The 17,492-nt window shown below is 39.9% G+C and overlaps 1 long non-coding RNA gene across 1 annotated transcript; it reads left to right on the top strand.

The window, feature by feature from the left end:
* The first annotated feature begins 13,683 nt into the window (after positions 1-13,683).
* Positions 13,684-15,602, top strand: LOC143105437 (uncharacterized). Its single transcript, XR_012983446.1, has 2 exons — positions 13,684-14,236; positions 14,647-15,602. It is a non-coding gene; the product is annotated as an uncharacterized LOC143105437 (long non-coding RNA).
* Positions 15,603-17,492: the final 1,890 nt, after the last annotated feature.

The following is a 17,492-nucleotide window of genomic DNA, read 5'->3' as shown; positions in this document are numbered from 1 at the left end:
AAAGGCGAATCAGTTCAGGTCGTTCAGACCCGTTCGAAAGAACTGATTCGTTTGCGACCGACCCACCTCTACCATCTCCCCTCCCACCACACCTTTACATTGCACATTCATACTAGGTCACTCCTTCTTTTTGTGTGTAACCTACTTAAGGTTGAGACTTGTTTTGTATAGTTAGAGAATAATGGTGAAACTCAAGCATGTACCTCTCTCCCTTCAGGGACACTGGCCCCTTATTGAAAAGAATAAAAGCCTGGATCCATACGATATTCCATCATCCTGACTGAGTCTTCTGACATAAAAACGTATAATTTCCCAACGACCCAAAACACCTACAGTAAGCGGTATAGTGTACACACACACACACACACACACACCCACACACACATAAAAGCAAATTCATCATTTCCCAATGACCCAAAACACTTAAGCAGTATAGTGTACACACACACACACACACACACACATACACAATATTGTCACACATACTCATTTCCTTATGGCAACGACACAAGGGAGAGAGTGTCTATTTGCTGAAGTGAATCAGAGATCTCATGATTCATCGTCACTATTGATTTCATTGGAGTTACTGTAGACTTTGAGCTTCACTTCTGGCAACCTTCCATGAATAAACTCCGACACCGACACACACACACACTTCAGTTAGGAAACATAAATCACAATCACACCTTTACAGGAAGTCTGTTATTCAGTAAGAGAACACTCAGGCCAGGATGAACACATGTATTGAGATGTAGCGGCTGCCGTCATAAACCAGTTCAGGAAAGTTCAGAGCGGCGCTACTGTAGGCTACTGTACCCATACCTGTCAACACTCCCGTTTTTTCCCGGGTTTCTCCCATATTTCAAGGTCATCTCCCAGCACCCTCCCGTTTTGTTATTTCTCCCGGAAAACTCCCGTAATTTGCATGGCCATCAAACTTCATTTTAAAATCATTGATCCATTCAGGTTGCCAGATTGTGTATGAAATGCACCCTAAACATACACGATCACTTAGTTTCAATTTCAACCGTTTTGTCATAGGCTAAAACCTGGCAACCCAAATAAGGAAGCGGGTGCCGACTGCGCAGCCTGAGTCTCGTCGTAAGCAAGCGGGCTAGTTGAATGGCCTAGGGGAGACCGGGGCTGGTTGGAACACTTTTCACTCTCGGTTATATTTCTCCGTCTTACAATGCGTTGAAATGGTCAAATTGTGATGAAAGCTTGGGATCTCAGCTACAAAATGTATACATTCAATGTCAACAAACGATCCCTTGTTTTGAGTTATTTATGATTAAAGTGGTGTTGTGCATGTGTGCCAACCTGCCCCATGCACGGGGTTGGTTGGCACATGTAGTCGGGGTTGGTTGGAACACCTATGTTATAGTCCTTTGCAGTACTCCTTTTGGTTTTGTTTTAAGTGCTCATCTATATCACTGTCTGTAGGGCTTTGCTGATGTCTTTCCTGTGTGTTTTTCTTCAGTAGGGCCCACCGTCAAGACCAATTTGGTCCCTACCGATTTTTTTTAACTTCAAATATTTAAAAATGTCTGAAATGCTTCCAAATGTAAAACTATGTTCAGTAATTACAATAACAATGTTAAAATAAAGATTGATGATGTTTTTATGCATAAAATACAAAGTTTAGATTTGTCACAAAATAGCCATAGGGAATGTATGTGCCAACCAACCCCAAAATCAGTGTGCCAACCTGCCCCGCCCACATTAGGTCAAACTTTTTTGCACAAATGCTGTTAGCCTGCTATTATCAGTCACCTCAGGTTTTCAAACTTCATTTTAAATTATAGATGAGTCCCCTAGCAATCAATTATAATCAATCTTTTTTTTATATCCCTAACTATTACCCTTCTAGGATGTATTTAGTGGGAGGTGCATATTCTAAGTTTTGACACTACAAAATTAAAAAGTTGTTCTCACCTAAAGGGTTAATGACCTGGAGACCAGTTACATACGTGAGTTTACTCTACTCAATAAGGCCGTCAGTTTAGTGTTGGAATTTTGTTGCAGCTCCCTCTAGTAGCCTGGATATTAACAGTGTTTCAACCTGCCCCTGTTCCAACCAGCCCCGGTCTCCCCTACTCCAGAACTAGCTGTTGTGAAATTGTTGGGAATTTAATTGACTTACACATCACATAAACTGTTATTGACTGTTGTTGATACACGGAACTTGTGCCCTCGGAACCAAATCTGACAGCAAGCAGCTTTGGAGTTTTGGAAGTAGGCTGCAGGCAGGCAGCTGGTGATAACTGGCATGCATAAGGTAATGGTAAGGTAAAAGCAACTACCGAAATGCAGTGTTGAAACACGTGTATGAAACGTATTAAATATGCAAACACAGATCCGGTATAAACACTGACCCCCCCCCCCGAAAAAAAATCTCCCGTTTTTGGAAAGCTAAATGTTGACAGGTAGGCTATGCTGTACACCGAAAGACAAAAATAAACTTCGGAAAGACAAAAGTTTGTTTTTGATAGAATGACTAAATCAGTGAATTTACCTGTAGTCAGTTCAGTTCATTCATTGCAACTTTACGAACTCAGGCTAGCCCTTACAAGCCCGACCGTTCTAATTTCGTTAAAATTTTAAGGATGACCAATCATCTAATATCTCAGCTGTCCAATGACTGATTTTATTTATGAAATCTTCCCCGTAATGCTGACAACATAAGCTTCAATTTGATATGATTGGTTAAGGGGTTTATGGCGCGAAATGTTTTGGATACTTGAAGATGAGTCGTGAAAAAAGTTTTCACTTCAGTCATACATTTTGACATGGACCGCCAGATGCCACCTGCACTTCGTTGGAGTTTACCTCGACTGGAAACCACACAGCTGGATAAACTGAGGTAATATATGTTTTTACATCGTTTCTAGTTATGGTTTATCTTAATTTGTAGTCATAAAATCATGTTATTTGACAGTAATATGCTTTCTCATCAGCGTCAACATTATGGCATAGCGGGGGCTAAGTGCATCGTCATGTAACTTTAGCTAGCTGCATTACTCTGAACTGCTTGCAGTCATGGGCGGATTATGAACTTTCGGGCCCCTGGGCCCAGATATATTAAGGGCCCCCCACTTATTGTCGTATATGTGGGAGGGGGGTTTGGGGGTCCTCCCCCAGAAATTTTTTAATTTGTTTGATGTGATTTCCTGTATTCTGGTGCATTTTGGGGATGGCCAATAGTAAATTCAATCAGATTCATAGCTTACATCCTGATTTGTTGATATTGAGGCAATGATTCCATGCAATGGCTTGGGCTTCAGGGCCCCCTGACCCCTTGGGCCCCTGGGCCTGGGCCCGGTAGGCCCGTGCAGTAATCCATCCCTGCTTGCAGTATTCTCGTTTGCTTTTGATATCAGTTAATTTCATTTGACAATTTCATTTAAAAACCTGTTGGTATATAACCTGTAAGTAAGTTTGTTTTCTAGTACCAATTTGCTTGTTAGGTCAGCATTATATTGGCAAGTCAGTATAGCATACCAAAGCTGAATAAATCAATGGGCGCGTCAAAGTTGCGTTCTCTTAAGGCCCATTCACACCAAGAACGATAACGATAGCTATAAATAAATATCGCTCTCGTTAATATGAATGACGACGTTCACACATAAACTATAACGATAACGACATGAAGAACGATATCGTTGGGGATCATTTTTAGAGCGATTTTCAGAACAATAAAAAACGAATAGCCAATCAGAACCCATTGAATTTTAACCGTCACATTCATTAACACAAGGAGAGACTTTGTTTATCGTTGTTCAGTGTGAACGCTTTTATCGTTATGGTTATAGTTATCATTATCGTTATCGTTCTTGGTGTGAATAGGCCTTTACATGAAATAAGTTGAGCGATATTTTTACTCCACTTAATATGTAGTTGTAGAAAACAAGATGTGAAATCACAGATTCTGTCAGAAATGTAGTGCTAATTAACGTATTGCCTCTCCGTGGGTTGTTACCTCGCTAGGCAGTTTGTAGTGAACTGTTTTACCTTGCTATAACTTCTAAATGACAAACATCAGACGTGCTTGTCTCAACATTTTCTAAAATGGCATGACTTGATATTCTACTCTTCTCAATATGTAGTTATAGAAAACATGATGTGAAATCACATATTATGTCAGAAATGCCATTATTGCATTTCAGCAGTTAGTTAGGTGAATGTAATCTGTCTTTATCTTAATGCCAGCCAGGCAATCAGATTTAGGGTAGCTAAACCCATGTGTAATAAAATGACTTTTCATACTTCTAAATATTTTTGAGTTTCTCAGAATGCTTCAATAGTTTAGGCTACCTCTTCTTGTGTATGTATTTGCACACACGCACGCATCTGTAGTTTTGTGATTTTATTTTTTAAATTAATAAAGGTATTACATTTGTATGATTTTACTGTTGTTTCAGATGGAGGATGACAAGACCTACACAGACCTCCTTGCAGGCCTGAAGAGGTAGCTGACTGCTGATGAGCTTGCGCTCACAATGTTGAAGACCATGTGAGGATGGAGGAAGAAGGTATAGATTTAGATGGCGTGCGTAGGGTGGTGTAGACTGCCACTAAAACACTGTGAAATAGACTTATGTTGTTTTTTTATATGTTGTTGTCCCAGGCATATGTGGTTTTACCAACCGGAACGGGTGGGAGGTTGTGCTTAGTAGGCCGTCGTATGCAAACACATGCACAGTACAGCGGCATGGGACGAAGAGACCCCAGAAGAGTTTCACAGATTTCTGGGATTGATCATTGACATGGGACTTCCCTTGCCTCCCTAATATCCATTGCTATTGAACCAAGTCTCTGAAGGGATCAGGGAGCATTGACTAAATGAGAAATACATATTGTGTACACTTTTTCTCCATTGACATTGCCGTTGGCTGCACGATAGGCCCTATATCTAAAATCTATCTTTATCGCAATATCAACATTTGGGATGGACATATCGCAAAGATTACTTAATTTTCGATAAATTTCAATACATTTTCTGTGCCGTGCGCATTCCATACAGTCTATGGTGTATTCACATTCTGAATGTCAACATATTTTACCAAACCGATGCTGTCATGCTGCCCTAGAAGCCCGTCCCCTACCAGTTTAGGTGTGTGGTGTTTTAGGTGTTGAGGTGGGAGCTAATGTCGTGATGGCTGAAGATAGTGAGTCGAGCGAGGTAGGTTACACTTGGGTGAAGAGGAATTGGTGACTAAAAGGAAAAGCATGTCTGTTCTATGGAAATATTTTGGTTTTATTAAGGATGACGTGTTACAAACACAGCGCTAAATGCTACCTTCTCCACTGTGTTAAAATAAACAATTTCTTTCGTTATCGTTATAGGATCAGAAGATATCTGTCTTTAACTGTAAGGCTTGTATTTCATGATTTGCATTTAGCAAAAGCCCCAGTCAGCAGCAGAGAGGTAATCAGGATTCGTTATTTGTAAAAGTTGTTTAGCCTACTTTGTTGGACTGTGCTATCGCAACCCCTTACTTTCACTTTCCGCTGCACTCGGCATGCCGGTAGCCTAATAACGTGGGTTGCGCAGCGTATGAGGTTGGAGAAAAACATGAGGTGGAGAAAAACATTAAATATTTAAATATCGCAAGTTATATCGTTATTGCAGTACTCAATAATGTTATCGCATATTGCATGTTTTCCTAATATCGTGCAGCCCTAATTTCAAGTTTGGCAATGCAGAATCTGGTGTTGAACCTAGGTTTGGTAGCTACAGCCAAAAAGACTTTGGCGAAAATCTATCACAACAGCTGGCAGGCATTTCCGTCAAAATTTCAGCCTCGCCTTCAGATGCTCCAACTACTACTCTGTCGTCTTTTCATCAAGTACATATTCCTGTACAGCAGGAGCCAAAGAAAAATTGTTGGCTTTGTTATAAAAACAATACATAATAACACTAAAGTAGCTTATATGGCCTGGAGTTTAGCGGTAGGTGACTGTTTTTTTGGGTAAACAAAATTGCTGTCAGATTTGGCATTCTACAGAAGGGGATGCGTTTCGTTATGAGTCATAGGTCTTCTGTGTTTAACCTTCAGGTTCCCCACCCCACCTTTCCCTATCCTCCTCTGTGTGTGTGTGTGAGATTGTGTGTGTATGTGTTTATTCTCAACAGGCTTGTTTTATGTAATCCACTTTCAAATGTTTAGAACACATTGATTTTTGAGTGATGTTGATTGTATTCCTAGCTTTTCATAAATAATACATTTTATAGATGTATATCATTTTCATATTACACTAATTTATATAAGGAAGTTGTATCTGTTGAATCAAATGTATATGTCTCTATTAAGAATTGATCTTCAATAAATATACAGTATACTTACTTCCTGTATTACTGGTAAGGTACATGTTTTTCTTTTATATATCATCATTATTGACTGTAGCATTTGCTTATATACAAATAAATGGTTTATTCTTATGGACCAAATAAATCTAAACCATTGTGTCTGACTTCATTATTAGTTTTTATGCATACTTTTATGTTTTTGGTAAGAACATTCTTGAATTTCCCCTTGAGGATCAATAAAGTATCTATCTATCTTAGGGCTGTCAAAATAACTGATTAATTTCGATTAATTAATTTGAGAAAAAATAACTGATTAAAAAAATTAGTGCAGATTAATCGATTCCGTATGACCTTTGACCCCGAGCTGTTCTAGTCAGTAAAATTTAGACTGTAATATGAAGGAGAGAGAAGAAAACGTGCTGCCTGGATCATTGATTGGAACATTTACTTTAAAAAAACGGCCTGATGGTGTTGATAAAAAAGAAAGTGTTGAAAATAAAGTCCTCTGCAATGAAATGCCTTGTATGTGAAAAAAAAACTTCTTCCCGAAGCACTTTTGAATTTATTTCCTTAGCATATTAGGTCATATCATAGATTATTATGGCAATTATTTGAACAGTGAAAATAATAATAAAAGAGTTTTTGAACTTTAATGTCACTAATGCTGATTATTCAATGATTCATTAGAATTTAAATATTTAAAATACTTTCACAGCAAAAAATATATATGCGATTAATTTAGATTAATCAATCACAGAGTATGTAATTAATTAGATTAATTTTTTTAATCGATTGACAGCCCTAATCTATCTATCTATCTATCTATCTATCTATCTAGAAAGAGAATGTGAATTCTGTCAACATTCTAAATCCCGTTTCCTGCATTTTTTTACACTGATCACTAAATGTATCATAACTTTTGAAAGGTTAATGATATTCCAATTCAGTCTTTTTTGTTAAATAGCCCACAACTTGCTGAACATGTCATACACTCTATATTTTTCGCTATCTCGTATATAAATATGATGAAAATTCATTTTTATGTGAATGAAATTCAATTTTAACGAATTTCGGTATACATTTGGAGAGGATTTTCAAAGACTGTTCATTACTATATCAACATTACCATATGTATTTTACATTATTTGATAGAACTGACCCTTTTGATTACAATGGTATGTATATCCCATTGATGGTATGTATTATACTCAAGAAATACGTTTTTTTGTGTAAGGAGGTCATCCAGCACCAAAAATGGAATATTCGGCACGGGCACGAAAGGGCTAGGCTATTTTAGCCTAGATTAGCCATGACTGAGAACGTTAGCTATTGAACTGCTCGTTACAACAGTAAGCCTAGCTAAAATATTTTTAGCCACCTATATCGACCAAGCTGGGCTACAGTGCTTCGTCTGAGAAAGTGTAGTAGGCAACTATAAAACAGAGATGTAAGCCTAATAGGCTAATCGGGAATATTTTGAACTCACGTTTCATGCATTTTGGGACAGAAAACACCTTCATCGACATCAACAGATATTAACCAACACCCCACCACTCTACTCCTAGGGTAGCGTATTACTCCACTTTACGAGTCAGCTATCAAGCATGAGCCAGTGCACAACCAGTAATGTTTGTCAACAGCAAAATAAAATAACTTGCCAACTGAACTGATTTAGCTTAGCTTTACTGTATGTGTTCCATTGAAAACTATAATCGTGCCCCGTTTGCCTTATTCAGTAATGGATATATGTGGCTGCTGTGCTAAACCAGACGACTAGAAAAGGCTAATGTTAGATTACTTTGGCCAGAGTTTTCTCATAATGGTCACACAAGTCACAAAACGTGGCAAACAGATCTATATAGAACCTATTAAATACTGTTGGAGCATTTCAATACTGTACTGCCATTAAGACATTTCTAAAATTAGAAATGCAATATTTGATTGCTAAATCCGCTGGGACAAGGTAGCATCCAATCTGGGTTATCACAGCACTGTGGCCTAATGTAGGCTAATGCATGATCTCCCTCGCTGTCCCCTCACGCATGTTTTTGCATTTCTCTGTCCGCGGATGAGGTGAAGTCAGATTTGTGACTCACGTGTATATTTATCTAAAATAATTGATTCATACATTAGTGTGTATGGGGTAGTGGGTTAAGTGGTGGGTACAGTAGTATGTGTTGGTAGTGGGTTAAGTGGTGGGGACATCAACAGATATAAGGCTGCGAATGGCTGACAAGCTATTGCTCATAATGTCATTTTTCCTGCCAGTGGGTCATGTTTTTGTGATGTAGCCGCTACATCTCTATACACCTACATATGCGTCACTGCATTTGTTATGTGTGTGTGTGTGTGTGTGTGTGTGAGAGAGAGAGAGAGAGTGTGTGTGTGTGTGTGTGTGTGAGAGAGAGAGAGAGAGCGTGTGTGTGTGAGAGAGAGTGTGTGTGTGTGTGAGAGAGTGTGTGTGTGACTGTATAGATTTCGGGCCTATTTGGGTTACTGAAATTTTGAAAAAATAAAATTCAAAATTTTACTAATTGGTATGCATCAAATTATTAGTCATTTTGATAGGAGTAACCTTGTGAGCTTGGTTGAGACCACAATATAAGGAAATTTATGATTTTTGTCATTTTTCAGGTAAATGTCATTACCATCACATCATCTAATATGTACATTTTAAAGATGAAATGGTCAATCAATGATCAATCAATGATCAATTATGGTTTCACATGAAGTCTATTTTATCTTGAACTTATTAGAATTGTTGAATTTTACTTACAACATGAATTATAGTCGTTTAAGTATCTTATTTTTTTATTTTTTCACTCGACCCTGGCTTGGAATTTCATTTATTTGAAATAAATGCCATATATCATAGCTGTTTTCATCCAGTGGCAATTTAGACTGTCCAACATTGTCAAAAATATCTAATTAATGTAATTTATTGTAATTTATACATAATCTATTGGCAAAAATATGCATGGTGATGGTGATGACATTGCAGTTCTGGTAATGACATTTGTTGCGGTGATGACAAATCACTGATCGTAATCTATTGCAATTAAATGTTTATAATTTAGAAACCCAAGTTGAACTGACTTTGTGGGGAAAAAAAAACTTATTTCTTTTAAAAAGAGTACTTTACATGTATCTGCAAAAATGTCATCACCAACAATGTCATTTCAAGCTATAATGTGCTGGTAATGACTATGTTGGTGATGACGGATTTATACCGAAAAACTACCCTGAGAAGCAAAAATGATCACCATGCAAGTGTAGCTAGCTTTTTACATGTAATGTACATCATTTAAACTATTAAAATCATTTTAAAATTTCAGAAATACAATGCGTATGGTAATGACACATAATAAGTGTACATGCCCAAAACTAGGGATAAAGAGTAGATTTTCTTATGTTTCTGGACATCAATGCATCAATCTTTCTGCTTGACACCCATGTATTTCACTGTGATAATAGGTGACCATGGTTACCAAATATTTTTTGATGAAAAAACAGTAGCATAGTGCCTTTATGTAGAGTGTGCTGGTAATGACAGCTAAACCATGGGACAGGTAAACATTAAGCAAATAAAGCAGAAAATGCATATATGCATAATGTGTGCATGCAGTTCATTAGTTCAGATAACATTTAATTCATATGCATGATTTTTTAAATGAATTTTTGATAAATAATGTTTGAGATATGGCACAATATGTGAAAACTCTGGTTGCGGACAACACCAAAACACTGATATTGTACCATAAAACACCAATAAAATGTGTCTAAATCATGAGTAGGAGCAACCATTAAAAAGTCTAGGTTTGTTTTTCTTTATACTAATTAGTGATGCTAAACATTATTAGATTTAATGTGTTTTTAATAGAATTACACCCTGTGGACAGAAATAGGCCCCAATTCTGGGAAATACATGTCCTGCCCTCCATTTAAATGCACAATCATGATACATATATCAGCATATATGTATCATGGACTACACACACTCTCGAGGAAAAGGTCTGTTTATGTGTTGGCTGTTGTTATCAGCCTTGATCAAGGAAGCAAAAAAAAACAAATCAATGAGGGTATTACCTGGGAATTCAGCACATCGAGTCTGGCGAAGTTCCACAAAAACTCGCTGAGCGAAGCTAGATCATTTGCTTATTTAAATCCATACAGTGATGTTTGGCCAGGCAGTCTACTTCCCACTGATACCACTGCTACACTATTTCTCACTGATACCACTTCATAAAGGGAGGACCCACAGTGATCTGAATCCACGTCATAAAGGGAGGCAACACAGTGATTTGAATCCATGTCATAAAGGGAGGACCCACAGTGATCTGAATCCATGTCATAAAGGGAGGACCCACAGTGATCTGAATCCATGTCATAAAGGGAGGACCCACAGTGATCTGAATCCATGTCATAAAGGGAGGACCCACAGTGATCTGAATCCATGTCATAAAGGGGGGCAACACAGTGATCTGAATCTACTTCATAAAAGGGGCTGAAAAGAGGGACAGGGCAGGAGGTAGGAGGAGAATCAGAGAGAGTTAAAGATATGAAGCTGAATCCAAAAATATATTTGTCTCCAGAGAAAACATGTTTGTATTCATGCAGCATAGATAAGTTGATAGAGGGTAACATTACGGGAGTGAGGAGAGGAACTGGTTACAAACCCATGTTAGGGGTGAGGGAGGAGACTGTGGTATGATCCATGATCACCAGGCACTCAAACAAGCACAACAACAAGTAACAAGGTCATTTATTCTGACCACAACCCATAACATACAACCCATAACAACATAATCTTACCATCATTCTGATTGGACCAGACAGCACAGGTATGGTGGTTCGTAATAAAGAAATTATATGTGACAAAGTACAAAGCCGACCCTTCAGACACACACACACACACACGCACACACACTTGCTCTAGTCTAGTCTAGTGTTGTGCAAGGTTGGGTGTGTGTTCACAAAGTGGCCCACCACAAACACATGCACACACATACAGACAGGAAATCAAAAGAGGAACGTACATGATTTGTTCAGTATCTCACGGTCTGTCTGTTAGTGTCAGAAGATTAAACTGAACAGCAACACAGAACTCAGAATGGGGACTGCAGTGTGCGTTAGTGGATTTCTCCTGCTAGTTTTCACTGTTGGCGCCAACCTCAGTCCAAATCATGATTATGTGTTTGGACCTGAAGGAGGACATGCTAAAATTGCACCCTTTAGGCGCGTCAAGGTATCGCTGGATTACTCCGTGCTGTACAGGGTTTCTGCAGACGGAAATAGGCTGCTGGTCAACTGCTCACAACCAGACGGACCACCTCCAGAGGGGTGCAATGTGGAATGTGTTGACAGACTCCATTTTGTAATGAACAACCTCAGTATGTCCCAGAGTGGAGACTACAGGGCAGCGCAGTGGAGAGATGAAGACGCTGCAGAAGAAAGAAGATCCCGTCTCACTGTCTGTGCAGAACGTGATGAAATGCCATCTGAGGAAGCAGTAGTCATGTATGATGACGATGCTGTACTGTGTAGACTGGACCCCACTCTGCACGGGACCAGCCTGCAGCTGTATCGATATAACAGGTATGAAAGGTGGTCTGAGACCGGGAGCAAGATAATGTCTGTGGGGAATATTCTGGTCCTGGACACCAACTCCTCACTGGAGCTCCTCTCGTGGAGGATCTGAGGAACAGACTGCAGGTGGATCTCAACAACTCGCTGGTTACACTCACTGGGATTATGAAAGATGACTCTACTGATTTCTACTGTATGACATGGAGAGGAACACAGTGTCAAAGTTATAGTCAAAGGACTCTGAACATAATCCCTAAAAATGTCTTTGCTCATGAAAAGGAGAATGTGACTCTTTGTTGCATTGGGAAAGGAGAGCTCCCTGATGAAATGTGGTGGTTCACTCCCAATGGAGACATCTGGCTCAGCAGTAATCAGAGAGATCAGTACATGCTCAACGGCAGCCAGACTGGGGACTACTCCCTCATCATTCCCTCTCTGTCACTACAGCACTCTGGGGGGTATGAATGTGTGGGGGGTTCCCCAATAAAGAGAATTAATCTGTATGTTTGCAAACAAGTCTCCCCCTTGGATGTGATGTTTTCTCACGGTGAAAGTGTGATTCTGGAACACAGTGCTGATTTAAATGGCTCTTGGTCTTTTGAAGGGGTCCAGTGGTACCGTCAGAAAGTTCTACAACCACAGGTTCTGATTTTAGACTTTAATCTAAAGTACAAGAAATCTGTGTTCATGCTTGAGGATCTGAGGGACAGAGTGACAGTGTCCAGTTTACACCCTAATCACTCTCTGACCATATCCAACCTCACAGCAGGGGACAGTGGAGTGTACACATGGAGAGTCTATGGAGGGGACACTAAGATCTCCAGTGTCTGGGTTTGTTATGAAGGAACCATCTGCCTAGTGTACAGGGATCCGTTTGGGGTGCACTCTCCTTTCTACAGAGCGTACGCTCCACTGATGGGCTGTGTGCTGCTGGGGTTGGTCACTGCTGTGACCTGGTTAAACCTGAGGAGCAGAAGAGGAGAGCAGACCTCTGGACATCAGAGCAGAGAGGGTCAGCAGAGTGGAGATGAAGACGTCTATGATGACGTGGAGATGGCTGAACACAACGTCTGAACTCAACACGCTTCTCTCTCCTGTGTCTGCGGTATTGTAAGACCATTAGTGTACAGTATGCTGTCTTATCATATATTGAATGTGGAAATATTAAAACATATTACCCATGTCTGAAAATAGTTTTAGGAAATGATTTTTCAAATATTTTTGAAAAGTATCTGGGTGTCTGTTGTGGGTTGTTCATTCATTCATATTAGATCATTTCTCTTCTTAATAAGATTACCTGCTATAAGTTAGCTTACGTACGTTGAAGAGAAAAACAAACATTTGTGTCCGCAGGAGAGAGAGAGTCCCTTAACTACCCACAATGCCCTGCTCCAGAGGTGCTCTGTCGCATAGATATTAGAAAGCTAGATACCGCATTGGGCACGAGTTCTATTAGGTGGCATACGTAAATGCGGACGCCATATTGCTGGGGGCAGCACGTTTACTGTCTATGGGGGAGTGACAGCAACACTTGCCGGCAATCAGAGACACCTTTGATTTCCAGTCAGAGTCACGTGTGTCTCCATTGACCTCCAGTTATTGTTGCCCCCACCAAGATAGCGGCGCTATTTACGTGCGTTCGGGAGCCCAATGCGGCATCTAGCTTTCTAATATCTATGCTCTGTCGTGTGTTAAACCTGATCAGGTCCAACCTGCACTGACAGGAAAAGGCCTCAAGGGGCGTCAGAACAGAACTTTTACTCCACTTGCTGCTAAATGTTAGCCTGGGTGCCATTCCGAACTTAGTCCCGCCCACAACGTTTGAGGTCGGGAAGTTCGGTCTGGCATTGATCAATAGTGGCGCGAGTATGCTCGCCCAAATACTGGCGGGCCAATCAAATGGTCAGGGCGGGCTTTATACGATGATGGACAGATGCTCAACAGTAACGTAATCCACCACGTCACCAAAGAGCGCTTGGGTTGAATTCGTTTACAACAACGATGGCTGCCGCTGGAGAATTGAGATGTGTAGATTCTGCTATCAGGTCTGTTCTAGAAGATATCGACAGCGAATTAATTTTAAAAGAGGAACAGAGTAACGGGATCAAGGCATTTGTTGATAAGAAAGATGTTTTTTGCCGAAGCAACTGAAATGGGCATCATGGCGATGCAACTCGGCGTGCACGACGAGGTGGATATAGCCAGCGGTCGTTGCCAGATCCTTTTTTGAAGCCCGGAATCCTGGCTGCTGAACAAGTGGAGGGACATGCTAGGCTCCGATGTTTTTCAAGCCAACGTAATGGGTATCGTCATGGACGAAGTTCATCTAACTTACAAATGGTAAGAGAGTCTAACTGTCTGACTTAGTAAATAACTCCCAATGTCGTGATATGAATCCCATGTTGTAAACATAGTAGCCTAGGTATCGTTGTACGTTCGCTAACTCAGACTTGGTACAATCATAACGTTAGTGTGATTGTAGCGAACTAGCTGTTAAAACATTCTAATGTAGGTTACTGTTTTATTTCTATCAGTGGTCAGGCTGCAAAAGGGCAGAAGGGCATTTGGGTGTTGCTTTATGTACTCAAGCACCATACCCATATTGGTAGGCTAGTCACTGTACCCCTTATAAGTGATGTATTCTTTTTAGATGTCAGTACAGTCATTAAAAAGTACTAAATGATACTACTCATAATTTCTTATTTTTACTGTTACTTATTGGTTGCTTTTTGTACTGCTATATATTCCAGGTACACCTGTGCTGACATTGACCGCTTCTGCTGATCGGGAATCCAGAGCCAGGGTTATGAAACAGCTTCAGATGGACAATCCAATAAATTTGGCCCTGAGCCCAAACAGAACAAACATCAGAGTGGGTCTGATTAAAGTACCTGGCCATACACTGGAGTGCCTACACTGGATTGTGAGGGATGTTAGTACAAAGCTTGACCCAGCAGTTAAGACGGTACTTTAATGGAGTCACTAGTTGTCTGCGGAAAGCTTTGTACTGCCATTTTGAGGAACACACCACATCTGTTGATCTAGGACATCTGTGCTGCACTCACTGCCATTCTGTTTGTTCTTGTGAACCTGAAGGTTGTGGGGAGCTAATCCCCAAATATGAACACTTTCAAGGGGAGGTTTCATCACACCACAAACACAGAATAGTCACACCTAAGGGCACACTTTTGATCAGGGAACTGTTACAAACTTACAGGAGTAGTTTACTTCAGGACCATAAAAACATACCACTTTACACAGTCGACACAGCCTGCACTGGTTTTGGAGATGAACTCATTGATCAGTTTTAGAACAGTGCACACAGATATTTGACCTGGACTTCATTATCCATAATCTCCCTACATACAAGCTGGAACATGCAAAAAAGATACTATGAATTATGCATGAGGTTTTTGATGACATCGAACAGAGTCAAACTAATTTGTTTGATGACTGTGTTGTTCAGGATGACCGTGTTCAGGTTGACATGGATTACACTGGTTACTTTGATGACGAGGATGAGGATGATAAGATACAATCATCCCCAAGTAACTTGGAATCAGGCTTGTCAATGTTGAAGATCTCAGGCTAGCTTCAAATTCAGGCTCAAATTTGTAGCTTCAGGGTCCTGTTGTTGTGCAAATGCCTTTTTTTTTACCTCTGTTACATTAATATTTTTGAATAAAATTAAAATGGTTTATACTTCTCTACTGGTTGGTGATGTTTCTGCATTTAAAGACAAACAATAAGACATTTCAATAAAGATTTTTAATATCTACACATAATAGGTAATGTTTGAAGATATACGCTGAACTTTGAACATACAACCAATAAGAAAACACAAAAATGTTTTCAAGAATGTGGATACTACTAAACTATTATATGAAAACAATTATTTACATTGTCATTTACGAAAACAATATTTACAAATTACCATCACCATTTACATTTCACATTTACTTAATTATTTAAATAGGCACATTTTGCCAGTCCATTATTTTCTCCTGGTAATTCAGCGTTGCCAAAAAGTTTCTCTTGAAATTCGGGAATGCATGAGACTGCCTGCCTGGGTGATTTTTGTTGGGAAAGTTGTGTCTCCCTGAAAACGTTTACCAGTGTTAAAACGTCCTGTTCTCGGGCCACATGATGAATGCCAGCCGGCCTTGTCAGCTCCAGCTCTGTGTCCGTTTTGTCCATTAGCTCTTTGACGATGCCAATGGACCTACTGATTCTGGCTGCTGACATTTCTGACATGTTTGGTCCCAATCCTCTCATAAATGATTTGAGAAAATTGTTTAGGTGTTCCAGGTGGAGGTCAAGTGGATGGAAAATGGGTGACAACCTGAAATATAAGTGAACACATCAGTGTGAAGAATTACAGTATAGCCTAATAAGTATAACGTGCATTGACAATACATTGGAAAATACAGACTGTTAAATATGGTGACACCAGATGCAATTGCTGAGCAGGTCAGAGAAACACTGCCCACCCCCCACAGAGGTGCAGAGCACAGAAGTGGGGGTTGGATAACATGCTAGTCCATTACAAAATGAAGTTTCTACATATTGACAAAGTGACAGAGGCCAACTTACACATCAGGTACAAGTTTATCCTGGTAACATTTGCTCACACTACACTGAAATTCGGGCTGGCTTCCAGAATACTAGGCATGTCAAAATATGACTAGATGATTTAATCATAGATAGATTTCACGGAAATGAGGAGTGTGGGAATGCACAGTGTTTATCACATTGGACAATAATCACGACTCACTATTAACTCATGTGAAACGTGGCAATCGAGGTTATTCTCATAGTCATATCATAAGAAGTAGAAATGTATTAACAAGCTTACCTCTGTAATGCTTCTTCGCGTTTTTGTACCGGTTGGAGTTGACGGATTGGGGCAGAACTTCTTCAGAGTCCGGGGCGTCTCTGATGCCTCAGATGAACACGGTTCTTCAGGCTGGTCTCCTTCGTCTTCTGTCCATTTTTTAAACACGGGCATGTCGCGTTCCAACCGTGTTATAAAGTTCTGACAGGACCGACAAATGCGATGCGATTTGTTTGCAGTGTTGTGGAGTTGTAATCCTAAACGGATAACTTGATCGTATATGCATTCACCTTTACTGTTTCTCTCAAAAATGAGGTTCGTGTGTTGAAGAACTCCGTGTATCCTTACATTATTTTTACAACACCTGCGAAAATCGCTCACATTTTCTTCTTCTAGCGTGCAGTTGAGTTCTGTTGACATCAACTATGCGTCGCTTAACATACGTCACACACTCCGTTGCTCTGATTGGTTGTAGGTCTATCCAATTGAGTGCAGAGGCATTTTTTTTCCTGGTTCGTTTGAAACACGCCCCATAATCACAGCTCTATGGAGCAGTATCAGACTCAAATTCTGACTAGAATTGAGTATGACTACGTCAGGCTAGCTAAATGTACACATTCATAAAGTATAATACCAACGCAATTTTAAACCACTTTATCAACTGCTTCTGAACACGATTTGTCTCCCCATCACACACATGCAGAAAGATCTACACACACTGCACATAAACAATCTCTCTCACACATAAACAATCTCTCTCTC

The sequence above is a fragment of the Alosa pseudoharengus genome, unplaced genomic scaffold (assembly GCF_046254945.1).
Source record: "Alosa pseudoharengus isolate Yale_2024_CS ecotype anadromous, Long Island Sound unplaced genomic scaffold, YU_APseudo_1.1 YU_APseudo_1.1_scf_56, whole genome shotgun sequence".
In the NCBI taxonomy this organism is placed as follows: Eukaryota; Metazoa; Chordata; class Actinopteri; order Clupeiformes; family Clupeidae; genus Alosa; species Alosa pseudoharengus.
This window is presented reverse-complemented; position numbering and strand designations above follow the sequence as displayed.